Source organism: Malus domestica, chromosome 09, assembly GCF_042453785.1.
Source record: "Malus domestica chromosome 09, GDT2T_hap1".
NCBI classification, from domain to species: domain Eukaryota; kingdom Viridiplantae; phylum Streptophyta; class Magnoliopsida; order Rosales; family Rosaceae; genus Malus; species Malus domestica.
The window spans coordinates 25720829-25735820 of NC_091669.1; positions in this window are offsets into that span (position 1 = coordinate 25720829).

Genomic DNA, 14992 nt, shown 5'->3' on the forward strand with positions numbered 1-14992 from the left:
TACCAAACACTCATCCACTACACCCATTACATCCACTCATTACCAAACATCCATCCACTACACCCATTACATCCACTCATTACCAAACACTCACCCACTACACTCATTACATCCACTCATTACCACAACATACACCACTACCACCTTAATTAGATGGTGGTCTTCTACCTAGCCTATAAATACATCCACCCTTCACCACAACAAGGGGGAGGAGAAAAGATCCATCAAAAGACACTACATTCACATCTCACAACTCCATACACTTACACTTCCATTCCTTGGCCGGGAGAACACAATCCACCCATCCACCCTTCACCATAACTCACCTATATCCATCCACCACCATAATTTACCACTCATCCATCAAACCACACCTTGTGCCGCAACAAAGAGAAGAATAAGGACCCTTGGACATGCTTGCCATTCAAGTTGGATTGTTGGAGCGTTTTTAGGTGTTTTCATTCTTTTGTTTTCAATGTCTAAATTTGTTTATCTTTGCTTTGTGAGTATGAGGAACTAAAACCCCCTTAGCTAGGGGGGAATTCGAAACCATGTTCATGCTTGCAATATGATTTGATTACCTTCAGTCGTGAATTCAATTTGTTTAACTGCTTGATTAATAACTTATTCGTGTATGTTTATTAAGAGTGCACACTTAGTTTGCATGCATGAATATGATGCTAGAGTATAAGGGAGTTTCACCTAATAGTTACAAACTTATATTCACAAGTAGTGGTGGTCGCTTATAAGCGATCGCGTTAAATAAATTCTTGGCAGGAGTTTCATGCTCATCATAGTAACGAATGCCTGTCAATACTTATAGTTTTCATAATGCTTAATGATCTTTGATTGTATGCTTATTGTGCTGTTCACATAAAGAACTTTTGAAGAATGCTTGAATTGTTGTATGCACTTTCCCATCCAAGTCAATAACTTAAGGAGAACTTGAAGGTTAATTTAAGCGAACTTAATTAACCTGGGGTGTTGAGTTTCATGATTGATCGAAAGAACAACTGAAAATTGGTTTATGTGCAAGTATGTCATGTGTGGAGAAGAACCTCCTAGCTAGCCTTCCATCCATTCAATATACTCAAATTCGTGCAGATTTCATTAGTTCTTTAATTTACTTGTTTTGTTTTCAAATGAAGGATATTTCGTGAAAACATGTTCATTTGAATAACATCTATAGCATGCAATTAACAATTAAAAGGCGGAATCATGCTTGTATGCACTCAAAAACAAAACATTACCCATGAAATTCAAAGCCTAGTAGATTGGTGAACCAAGACTCAACTCAAATCAAAGTGAGTTGAGAAATTTATACCTTTGTAGATTCCTCTTTGCATAAGCAAAGGCTAATCACCCAAGGAGAGGGCCTTCATTCCTTGCTTCTTAGATCCATGGATTTGGATGGAAGAATATGTTTCTCCAAGTTCTCAAAATAGAGAACCTCTAAGTCTCCACACCAAGGTAAGATGTGAAGAAGAGATGAGTGACCTTGGAGGAGAAAGATTACTATGTCACAGCCCATCCCGAGATTTTCATATCGGGAGTGTGAAATGACGAAAGTACCCTTGACGTTATTAAGGTATGTGTGTGTATGATCTATTATTTGGACTAAATATACATTCCTAAACTTTTGGAGAAAATAATTTAAGTTGGATTAAAAATGTTATTTGAATTTGTGTGGTTAGGGATTAAAAATGTATGGTTTTGGTTGGACCACACAACCTGTCAAACCTCTCTCCCTCTCCTTCCCGTATGCTCTCTCTCTCTCCTCTCTCACGACTCTCTCAGTCTCTCCTCTCTCACGACTCTCTCAGTCTCTCCTCTCTCACCCTCAAACGTACGAACGAAGCCCCAAATCCTCCCATTTCTCACGGATCGACGCCAAAGAGGTATGATTCTTCATCCTTTTAACCTCCTGAGTCGATTGGTGTAAGTTTTAGGACGTGAAACCCTCGAAATCACGTGAAACCCGAACCTCCATTTTTGGTCACTGTTCATGCACTCGTAATATGTTGTGTTTCAGGGAATTCTAAGCTTACAGTGAGCTTAGTGAGGTCCCAAGGAAGCTCGGAGTGTTTCGTTTGAAGGTTTTGGACGTCGGGATCACGTGGTTCAACTTTGGCCGGTTTTCTTGGAATTTTTCCGGTGAGATTTCTTGATTTTTAGAGCCTTAAAGTAGTCTATTGTGATTCTACATGTTGAGGGCTTCAAATTGATATATTATACGAAGAAAACGGTTGAGAAACGAAGGAGAACGAAGCATTTGAAAATTCCCCAGTTTTCCGGCCACCGGAAAAACCAGTCCAGCGAGCTCGCGAGGAAGAAGGTGCGCGTGGGCGCGCGTGGACCCGTGCCTTCCCTGGCGCGTGGGGGCGCGTGCCACATCAAAAAATTATTTTAAAAATTTGTCGACGTCCGTGACGTCGAGTAGGTCAATGTGGTATATTCATATATCCAAATTGAGCACCGTATGAGAAGTTATTAAGAATTGTTGGTTAGGTGCTTTAAATAACGTTTTATAGTTTTCGCATTAGGTGAAAATGTGAATTGACGATCTGACTGTTGGATCGTCACCAAACTTTGATGCGTTGTAATACGTAATATTTGAGGATTATGGGAACTTACGGATTGGGAATCCAATTTACGGATCTTCCGGAATTGGAGTTGTAAGTCCATAATATAGAATGTTAACCGTCACTTAGTTTTGTTAATTGACGGAGATCCGACCGTTGGATGGTAATGAAATTTTAGGATGTTGTCCTAGAGATATATTGTGGACCTCTGGAAGTTATGGATTTAAAATCTGAGTGGCAGATCTTCCGAATCGAACGACGTAGTGACGTATTTTATATAAGTTATATATTCTATCGATATGAATTCCGAAGTTGGATTTGATTATTGTTTTAGGCACCGATCGTCATGACGCCTTGCCGTATTGTGCTAGGGAGTTGTAGGGCGAACTCCAGGTGAGTGGGCAGTATTTTCTATTTATACCTATATGCTATTGAATTTTCCCAGAAATTGAGTTTTAATGAAAATATGTGTTTAAATGCCATGCATGCAATTGATGAGATATTTGAATTAATAATTGATACATATATATGTGAATTGACGCTGTGGACGCACAGGTGAGTTTTTACTTTATTCATACGATTTATTTATGAAAATTGCATTGAAAGCTCATAACCTGCACCCTAGGTGTTAGTGCTTATATTATTATTCACCACACCGCACGCTCGTCTTGGATCCAAGTAGGTGGATGTCGTACAGACCATGTGAGGGTTCCGACATGCTAGTCGTATAGATCACCAGATGTGATTCCGACTAGTGGGTGACCTTAGTTATGCGCGCTGATGATTGATGAGAGAAGCACTAGAGCGTATTTATACACATTTCATCGTACAGACTACTATACGTAGTTCCGAGTGATGTGCAATGTAGTGCCGTACAGGTCACAGTTGGTGACTCCGGCAGGGCCGTATAGGTCACTGTGGTGACTCCGGCTAAGTGGGATGTTGAGCTTTAGAATCAGCCGTACAGGACCATTGTAGGGTCTCCGGTTGATTTATTATTTCACCTGTTATATTGATGCATCCATATTCTGTTTTGACTTTATGGCATGGTATGATTTCTGGATTTTGATACAGATTGATGATTTGAGATATGAGGATTTTTCTTTATACTATTATGTTATTTTTTTGGGAAAAGTATACAGGTTTTACAGAGAGGGGTTAGAATTATTTTTGGCGAAATGTTTTTGAAAAGCTTTGGTTTTACTGACCCACTCAATTTTGTTTTTCGCCCCTCCAGGTTCAAGTTAGCAGAGCTTTGGTGGCCACGAGGAACCCATCGGCGTTCTGACAGAATTCACAAAAGTAGGACTCACCCTCAGGGGGTTTCCATTTTAGTAATTGTATTTTAAAAGCTTCCGAACTGTGTAAATGGTTACGTCACTCTCACGTGACGGCCAGCATGCCGTCTTTCGGGACGGGGTGTGTCAACTAGCTAATCCCTCCAAGGGTGGCCGGCCACTTTAGAGAGAAAGGAGAGCTTATGTTCTCATCCTTTCCCCAAAAGAAAACCCTAAATGAATTTTGGCTATAAAGTCATATTTATACCTTAATTCATTGGAGTGGCAAACTTGTAAATAAGTCCAAAACTCACTCCATCTCTAAATGGCCGGCCTTAGGGTATTATTGGGCTAATTGGGCCTTTGTGAATCATTATTCATTAAGTTGTCATACAACTTAATTCAATGGGCTTGACGTTCGAAGCCCGTTGGGCCTTAAGGTCCAAAACTATCCCGAGGTCTTTAACGAACTTATTCGTTTGATTAATTAACATATTAATTAATCCTTGCCATAAATAATTAAACCATTTAATTATTCTTACTCATCTCCATTGTTTCTTCAATCTCCACCTTACACGGTGTACAATCCATTAGGTTCCTTTTAGCGAGGCAGTGGGCGATTAAAACCATTTCAAATCGATTGTGAATTGAAACTTACTTTCAATTCTCCCTTTAGTGATTATACACGTTTAGGGCTTCCACAAACCATGAGTGACACCTAGCAGCATATCATGGTTACCCAAGCTAATCAGAAGAGGTGGAGAACCTATTCAGTTTAGGATTACAAATGCAATACGGTCTTTCTCTAATACAATACTCTTGACCACATTGTTTGGTTTGATAGTTTATTCATGTCTACTATCCAATGTGATTCGTGTACTTATATGATTACCTTGAATGCGATTTGGAACGACTTCCTCAATCTCATTCATACTCTGGCCAGAGATTCTTAATCATATCATAGAGTATTCTCCCCCAAACGGTTTGAAGGTTAGAGATCCCTTGTTGCGCATTCACTTGCCTTCATGGCTAAGTGGCTTAACTCCGACGATGCCGTGGACACTCGCGGATGGGGTGACTTTGACATAATCAAAGATCAAGTACCTAACCACAAGACAACTATGATGTCTCAGGTCAAAGGACTACTTTGCATTATTCCAACCATGAGTTCTCATGTAACATGAATATGAGAACTCTTTGTTGATCGTGTTTAGTGAACTCATTCTCTATTGAGCACCTACGTACTTGTCTTGATGTCACACACACCAATGACTCGAGACTAGTCACTCTCCCTGAGAGAAGACACAGCACGTACTGATCTTAACGGACTGTCAATGCCCAATTGGCAATCCTATGATCAGGAACGTTTAGGATGTGTCTACGAAAGAATGGTCTCATGAATCTAACTTCTTTAGATCGCATTCTCCCAATCACATATTCCTTGGACTTATCGTTTAAGCGTATAACATTTATATGAGACGGCTCAAACAATAATCTTTGCCCTTGATATTAAACTAGATTAGTTTAACATGTGAAATGTCCGTAAAGTATCATCATATGATTGGTTTTAGGGCACATTTCCAACAATCTCCCACTTGCACTATAGCCAATAAGCTTGGTCATCAGTGATGATACCTCTTCTGTAGTGATTTCATAAATGGCTGAGTAGTAGGCCTAAACAATGGATATCTATATGTTATCCATAGAAGCAACCTTGAGAATAACGACGTCACCATTATACATGATTCTTAATCATGTGGTTCAGTCTCTCATTTGAGTTCGGATCTTGATGAAACCTTGATTCCCTGGCTTGAGCTATCGCCCCATTAGTGTCGTAGTGTCGGTACACTAGAGACACTTTCTGGTTGGAACCGAATAGAGAGTTCATAAATGAACTTTCCCATCCAAACAACATTGTTGTAAGCTTCTATATGGCAATATATTTTGCATTCATAATGGAACACACTAAAGTCATTACTTTTAATGTTTCCATCAAAATATCTCTTTAGTCATAATAAAGAGATATCTGATTATCTCTTCATTCATAATGAAGAAATATCCAATGATGGATTAGATTCATAATCTAATACATTTACGCTTCCATTACGTTACTCTAATTCTTCCTCATTCTTTGAGGAATCTATCCTTTAGTATTTCTTAAATACTTAAGGGCTCACTTGACAGTTGCCGTGGTTCTGATCCTGGGCTTGCATTGATATCGTCTTGTATCTTTCTAGGTACAACTCATATCAATGTTTTTCATACAATATGAAATACATAAATCACCTTTCTGCGTATGCATAAAGGATTCTATTTACGCATTATTTCTTTGGGAGTCAAATGGTACGTTCCCTTTGAGAAGGGCAACTTGCTAGTCTCACTAGAGTCGTCCTTCTAATTGAAGTTTATCATCATATGAGAAACTTCCTAGCATCTCTTGTCTATTATTAGGGATTGATATAATCTAAGTATATCTTGAAATATATCATTATAGATTTCTATCCCATGTATTTAGACTATATCTCCCATATACATTCTATCGTTATAGAATGTTTAAAGTCATAACTTTAACGAAGAAGTATTCTTTTCATTTCCAAAATTAATATATCATATATATATATTCAAATTTAGGAATTTGATTAACTCCCACTAATCTTTTGTAAACCTAGTAAACAAAAGATTCATTCACATCTTTATGAGAAATCAAACGATTTGATCTTTCTCTCATAAGACGCTTATAGCTCCCACTAGCTTGCTAAGATCCATGATGGATGGATCTCTACAACTTACATGTCTTGTGATTCATAGTTTTAGACATATATATTATCAAGACTATCTTAATAATAGTTTCGAAAACCCATATAATGTCCAAACATTGAATCACCATTTAGTTGTAGCTAGCAATCTTCGAATTAATTGAAACTAAGACTACGTCAAAGATGGTTTCTTCAAAGTCAACCATTCTCTTTGATTGTAGTCACCTTAAGCTACCAATTAGCTATAAAGGTTTCATTATTTCGGGTCAAATGGTACTTTACGATTTCCTTGAGTATATGTCGTATATACACTCAATGTAGTCATAAGGATTTTCATTCTTATTTCTTTCGAATTAAGAGGTGCAACTCTATGACATAGTCATAAAGTTCAAACCATTCAACTGAGACAGTTTATAAATCCTTCTCGACTACCTTGGAGCTTGTGGTGTAGAAACTAGGTTGTTATATTTGTTGATTATCATCTTGTCTCTCAAAGAACCCATTCTTTGAGTTCTATCTCTTGTTCATTTGCGCTATCTTAGGCAAATCCTAGTGTAGGATTACAATGAACTACCCAACAAACAACATTTGTTAGTTGGTTTATAGAAGTGATATCCAAATGTTAATTTAAGGATACCCACAAGATAATTTTAAACAAATATTGCTTATTAGCACACAACCCCAAATCTTAACATGATTAAGATTTGTCTTTCTTTCCAACTACATCTTATGGTCATGAAAATTTTGGAAGATCTTCTAATTGACAATTATATTGTCTTAGAAGCATATATCCTATATATGGATAATTGATAACGTCCAACGAACTAAATCTTATTCAAGTTCGTTCTTCTCCTAATGGAGAAATCCATTATCTTTTGATGCTTCTTTCCTTGATATTTTCAAGGAAACTGTTCTAAAGTGTTATCTTTCCTTGGATCAAATCTAAGGAGGCAAATACTTTAGACGTCTTACTCATCAACTTACATTTCTTGAATTCTTTGAAACCTTTTGCAAAGTATTCGGACTTGTGTTTATTCAAAATAAACTATAATCCAACCGAGAGCGATCTTCGGTGAATGTCATACAACATGAGTAGTATTATGTTGTGGACAAGTGCCACTAACATCTAAGTGAATTAACCTCAACAACTTTGTGATTCTTTCTTCTTTCCAAAAGAATAAAGATTCGAACATTTCACCTCTATACAATTTTAATAAGAAGGTATTGGATCCGGATCTAACAATCCAAAGCATCCATCTATGACCAACTCGTATTTTATGTTTTTGAGGTATCACAACTCAGTTGGGATTAGTCACTACCTTGCAACCTTTTGGGTTTTAAGCATCGTTATATTCTAAACAGTTAACACTACCATATCATCTCTACTATAGAGACAATTAATTAGATTACAATAATCTAATCATTCATTAATAAAGAACAATGTTTTGTCAAACAAAACATTCATCCATCCCTTATAGTGATGGAATTAAGTTCCTTAAAATTGGAATGTAAAGACAATCTTTGGTTTTTCCAATTTCTTTGGTAGTTCATATGAGGAAGTAAGTACCATCTGCTTTCGCAGAGATCTACATTTGATTCACGTTCCGAATGTGAAGTACTTTCTCTTCTCTCATTAATCTTTTACTTTTTATTAGCCACACTTATACAACGATTGTAAAACATAGTTACTAATACGGAATCAAGCATTCAAGTAGAAGAACCAACTATTTTGAACTTTTCAAGAACAATTTACAACACCTTCGAAAGGTGTGTTCTTGACACTTGCAAGACATTTCTTGCAAATACCCCTTCCAATGTCCATCATTTCATAAAGAAAGTTTGTTCCCTTGGAGTTTATTTCGCTTTCTTCATTTGACTTCTCCTTTTGACTACAATAGTCATGGTCCCTAAACTCCCACTATCTCTCTTGAAACCTATTTCAATTGTGTTATACACATCAAACGATTTGGAGAGTGTGTGGTTATTGTTCACTATATAGTTTACAATAAACTTAGTGAACCATTTGGATAGGGACACTAAGGTGAAGTCCTTGCCTAGTTTTTATTTCTAGAAGTGGTTTAACACTTCAACACTCAATGATTCAAAATCATCATAAGTCCATGTTGATGGACTATTTTTGTCAACCAACCATTATGTTCTAAACATAATTACAAACTTTCAATAGTTGTTCAAGGCAACTCTCATTTCTTCATACAACAATTTGTAAGTGAAGAATCATGGCACATAAAGTGTCCATGCCCTTGTGCTTTCTTCTCAAGTTCTTTGTTCATTTAACAAAGAAACAAGCATTAGTGTTTGCATTAGCTAATGGTTGTTCAAAGCAACTCTTATTTCTTCATACAACGATTTGTAAGCGAAGAACTATGACATTAAAAGTGTTGTCCTCTTTATGATAGACTTATCTAATATGTTCTTCCAATGATACATTATCAATAGGAAGATTGTGAGGATTAGACTACTTAGGTACATATACAATCCATTTAAGACAATCTTTGGGATTGTTGTACCAAGTCCGGAAACTAAAGCATTCGGCTTTTCTTAGTCAAGTTTTGGATAGCGTTTGCAAATATATTGGTAAACAAATACATAACGAATATAAATTGATTGATTTTAAGCCATTTGATTCGGGTCTTTAAATCAAATAGCACCACCCACTATTTTTGGCAAATTCTATATCCCTCATCGGAATTCGAGAGTTTTGGAGGAAACTCTTAGTAGGGTATGGGAGACTCACTATTACCAAGCCCACCTCAGAATTATATCATGTTGGCTAGCGTTAATAATAATGAGAGAGTACGCTTACTCATTTGCATCTCTTGCAAGTACCCATCTAATTTGGCCTCTAGAGAATGATGCCTCAAAATTATATCATGTTGGCATCATTGTACTTAGTTAAGTCATTCCCACCATGCCTAGTTCGTGTAGGGGTTCAAGCATAGCCTCAGAATTATATCATGTTGGCTAAACTCGTTGCCTACCTCACTTCATCATGTATGTATATAGAACTCCTCCTGAGTGTAAGCACGCACTTTGTACTCCCCCATTATAGGGTGAAGTCGGTGTACGAGTCACAAACAATCGGAGCCTACCATGGTGGAAGGCCACGAAAGAGTGTACAAAGCACTCTCACGCTTATCAACTTAATAATGGTTTGGTTGAGGGTTTTTAGGTCTCATCACATATAAATATACATTTTAATCTTATTAAAACAATTTTGGTCCTATTACAACTATTGGTCCATTTCATTGATTTAGTTGTACATGATACTCCCACTATGCTTGTAAAACGTTTTTAAAGCAAGAGTATATGATACTACTAACATAAGGTTTGCATTCATTGATGGACTATGTAGTTGCCTTAGGGCCTTAGGATGACTATGAACCTTTGTTTAGATTCAACACGAGCCTAGTGTTGAATCTCGGTCTAGGGATGGTGATTGATTTTAGTTACGTGTTTAATCACATTAAGGCGTGTTGTCTTAGGGGCGTTGGACCCTCTACTCCATTTTCATGCATATCAAATAATACAAGAAAGGAGTACTTCAAAGTAAAGATGAGCTTATGCTCTTTACAACATTTGAATAAAACAAATTACTTTAAAGTAAAGAAGAGCTTATGCTCTTTTACAACATTTGATCAAATCAAATTACAACCAAAATCTAATCTACACATTCCCATGGTTCAAACAAATTTGAAACGGCCTTTCACATAGCTCAATTATCGTAGGCTTAGGTTCATAATCACCCTTTAATTAATTAACACTTTAACTAATTAAATTGAATGCAACATTTTCATTTGGTTTTTGTATCCATAAAATTGATTTAAATGGAGCTAAATGAAATGAAAATCCAATTCTCATTTAAAGAGACAAAACAATTTTGTTCTCAACTTAATTTGGGCCAAAATGCAATAACCTCAACTTTTGGGCTATATTGCAAAAACATAAACTTTTGGGGTCACTTTGTAAAAACACAAAAGTCCATTACTTCATGTAATTACAACTAGAACCCAAAAATTTTAACAAATGCAAAAACTTCATTAAAGGAGCAAAACAATTTGTCCTTTAGCATTTTTGGACCTAAACGTGAAAACGTAAACTTTTGGGCCAAAGCAAATACACAAAAGTATCAAAACTTTATGTAATTGCATAAAAGCCCCAAAAGTACTCCCATTGAGGGAGTGGCCGGTTTTGGAGAGGTGAAAGGAGTGATGTGTGTGTTGATTGGTAAGTTTGACATAAAGCATGCAAGTGGTGCAAGTGGTGTGTGTGAAAGGGAATTAATCCTTACACACCCACCAATAATTCCATCACCTTTCTAAACAAATATCTAATACATTTAATCATATGAAAAACATAAAACATAAACTTTATGAAATAAATCAAAACTTTGAATCAAAACACCAAACTTTTTGTTCTTGGCAAAAATGTCAAGAACAATGAAGAACACTCATGAAAAACTCAAAAAAATTCCATGAACATTTTTCACGCAAAAACATCCCAAAACCATTCAAACTTAAGGGAAATAACATATAACCAAACTAGGGTACATAGGGGTTCCAAAAGTCACTTGAAAACATTTTTAACAAGACAAACAATAACCCAAAAATCCACCCTTTGGATTTGGCCGAAAATCCCCAAAAACATGGCACACAATTTTAGCTCCAAAATTCATGCTCATATGAACTACATCTACAACATTTGAGATGGCAAATTTTCTAACAAAATTTACATTCAAAAAGCAAGAATAAAGCTTGTAACATATTACAACATTTAAATCAAAGACTATGAACTACAAAACCCAAAAGGATTCACCAACTACTAGACCTAGGCTCTGATACCACTTGAAGGATATTTCGTGAAAACATGTTCATTTGAATAACATCTATAGCATGCAATTAACAATTAAAAGGCGGAATCATGCTTGTATGAACTCAAAAACAAAACATTACCCATGAAATTCAAAGCCTAGTAGATTGGTGAACCAAGACTCAACTCAAATCAAAGTGAGTTGAGAAATTTATACCTTTATAGATTCCTCTTTGCATAAGCAAAGGCTAATCACCCAAGGAGAGGGCCTTCATTCCTTGCTTCTTAGATCCATGGATTTGGATGGAAGAATATGTTTCTCCAAGTTCTCAAAATAGAGAACCTCTAAGTCTCCACACCAAGTTAAGATGTGAAGAAGAGATGAGTGACCTTGGAGGAGAAAGATTACTAGCTAATCCCTCCAAGGGTGGCCGGCCACTTTAGAGAGAAAGGAGAGCTTATGTTCTCATCCTTTCCCCAAAAGAAAACCCTAAATGAATTTTGGCTATAAAGTCATATTTATACCTTAATTCATTGGAGTGGCAAACTTGTAAATAAGTCCAAAACTCACTCCATCTCTAAATGGCCGGCCTTAGGGTATTATTGGGCTAATTGGGCCTTTGTGAATCATTATTCATTAAGTTGTCATACAACTTAATTCAATGGGCTTGACGTTCGAAGCCCGTTGGGCCTTAAGTTCCAAAACTATCCCGAGGTCTTTAACGAACTTATTCGTTTGATTAATTAACATATTAATTAATCCTTGCCATAAATAATTAAACCATTTAATTATTCTTACTCATCTCCATTGTTTCTTCAATCTCCACCTTACACGGTGTACGATCCATTAGGTTCCTTTTAGCGAGGCAGTGGGCGATTAAAACCATTTCAAATCGATTGTGAATTGAAACTTACTTTCAATTCTCCCTTTAGTGATTATACACGTTTAGGGCTTCCACAAACCATGAGTGACACCTAGCAGCATATCATGGTTACCCAAGCTAATCAGAAGAGGTGGAGAACTTATTCAGTTTAGGATTACAAATGCAATACAGTCTTTCTCTAATACAATACTCTTGACCACATTGTTTGGTTTGATAGTTTATTCATGTCTACTATCCAATGTGATTCGTGTGCTTATATGATTACCTTAAATGTGATTTGGAACGACTTCCTAAATCTCATTCATACTCTGGCCAGAGATTCTAAATCATATCATAGAGTATTCTCCCCCAAACGGTTTGAAGGTTAGAGATCCCTTGTTGCGCATTCAATTGCCTCCATGGCTAAGTGGCTTAACTCCGACGATGCCGTAGACACCCGCGGATGGGGTGACTTTGACATAATCAAAGATCAAGTACCTAACCACAAGACAACTATGATGTCTCAGGTCAAAGGACTACTTTGCATTATTCCAACCATGAGTTCTCATGTGACATGAATATGAGAACTCTTTGTTGATCGTGTTCAGTGAACTCATTCTCTATTGAGCACCTACGTACTTGTCTTGATGTCACACACACCAATGACTCGAGACTAGTCACTCTCCCTGAGAGAAGACACAGCACGTACTGATCTTAACGGACTGTCAATGCCTAATTGGCAATCCTATGATCAGGAACGTTTAGGATGTGTCTACGAAAGAATGGTCTCATGAATCTAACTTCTTTAGATCGCATTCTCCCAATCACATATTCCTTGGACTTATTGTTTAAGCGTATAACATTTATATGAGACGGCTCAAACAATAATCTTTGCCCTTGATATTAAACTAGATTAGTTTAACATGTGAAATGTCCGTAAAGTATCATCATATGATTGGTTTTAGGGCACATTTCCAACATCAAATTCGTCAAAACCAAAACCCCCTTTACTTTAAAGTGTTTTATTAGTCAAAATCTGATTTTATTTGTGTTTTTAGGTGTCCCAAAAGTGTGTTAGAGTCCAAATCTGCCCAGTTTGTGTTTTTAGGCAGATTTGAGCGTTTTTAGCTTGTTTTGAGTCATTTGAGTTTGTTTTAAGTTCTTTGAGTCTAGTTTAGTGTTTTTAACTTTGTTTATATGTTTTTAAGTTAGTTTAGAGGTTTTAGCAAGCCCTCCTAATCCCCGGTTTAGAACGATCCCTACTTGCATTTATACTACAATTTGACAACAAGAGGGTTTAATTTGTGTGTTAAGTTAATTTTTGCATCACTTAACCACTGGACTGAATGTCTCTCTATAGTCCAATCTTTCCTCTTGACTGAAGGACTAATCGAGCTTCATGTCTTGCAATAGAACCATCAGAATTCTTCTTGATTTTAAAGATCCATTTACATCCTACTAAGTTTTTCTGAGATGGAAGAGATACAAGAGACCAAGTACCTTGAGAATGAAGGGCATCAATCTCTTCCTTCATAGCAGTCAACCACATAGATGATTTCATAGCAGACTTATATGTAACTGGTTAAATGAGAGACATATCAACTTCTCCAGATGTCTCTAAAGCACTCAAGAAAGCCTTGTATTTGACTATACCACTTTTACTTCTGGTCTGCATAGGATGCATATTCAATGGTGCAATAGGTAACACCACTTGTAAACTATTTGGACTAAACTCAGGATCCACAGGGAGTTGAATAGTATCACTTGTTGTAGCAGTAATGGATGGAGAGATATGTGATGAGGAAAATGAGGGTGATGTAACCATGTCTGGAGAATGAACAACTAGACTAGAGATAGAGACACTAGAGTCGGGGGTTGGAATAACAGGTGGAGAGATTGGGGAAGAAGCATGATGTATAGGCAACACCAAAATATTCTAATTATTAGAAACTGGTGTGAGAGGTGAAGGTTGAAAAGAGATATGTCAAGTACTGGTTTGTTTTGACAATTGAAGGAGACTGCGATAAGGAAACTCAGTCTCATTAAAGACAACTTGTCTGGAGACAAACAATTTCTCTTTTAACACTTCATAACAAATATAACCCTTATATTTGGAAGTATACCCTAGAAAAACACACCTAGTTGTCTTAGCTTGAAGCTTGGATGTGTTGTAGGGTCTAAGTAAAGGATAACAAGAACAACCAAATACTCTTAGATGAGTAATGACAGGATTATGTCCATATAATGCTGAAAAGGAGATTGATTTTGTAAGACTGGTGTTGGTATCCTATTAATTACGTAAATGGCTATTTGACAAGCAAAGGTCCAAAATTGAGAATGAAGGTTGGCATATTGTAACAATGTGACAGTAGTTTCAATGATATGTCTATGTTTCCTCTCAGCTAACCCATTCTGTTCAGGTGTATAGGGACAAGATTTATGATGTACAATATCTTTAGATTGTAGAAAAGTTTGTAACGTATTACTAATGTACCCACCCCCCTCCCAATCAGTTTGTAGTATTTTCACACAAGTAGAGAACTAAATGGAGACAAATGCACATATTGTAACAAACACATCATTGAAATCAGATTTATTGTATAAGGGAAACAACCAACAAAACTAAGTGCACTCATCAATGAGAGTAACATAGTATTTATAACCATCAATGGAATTACATGGTGCAG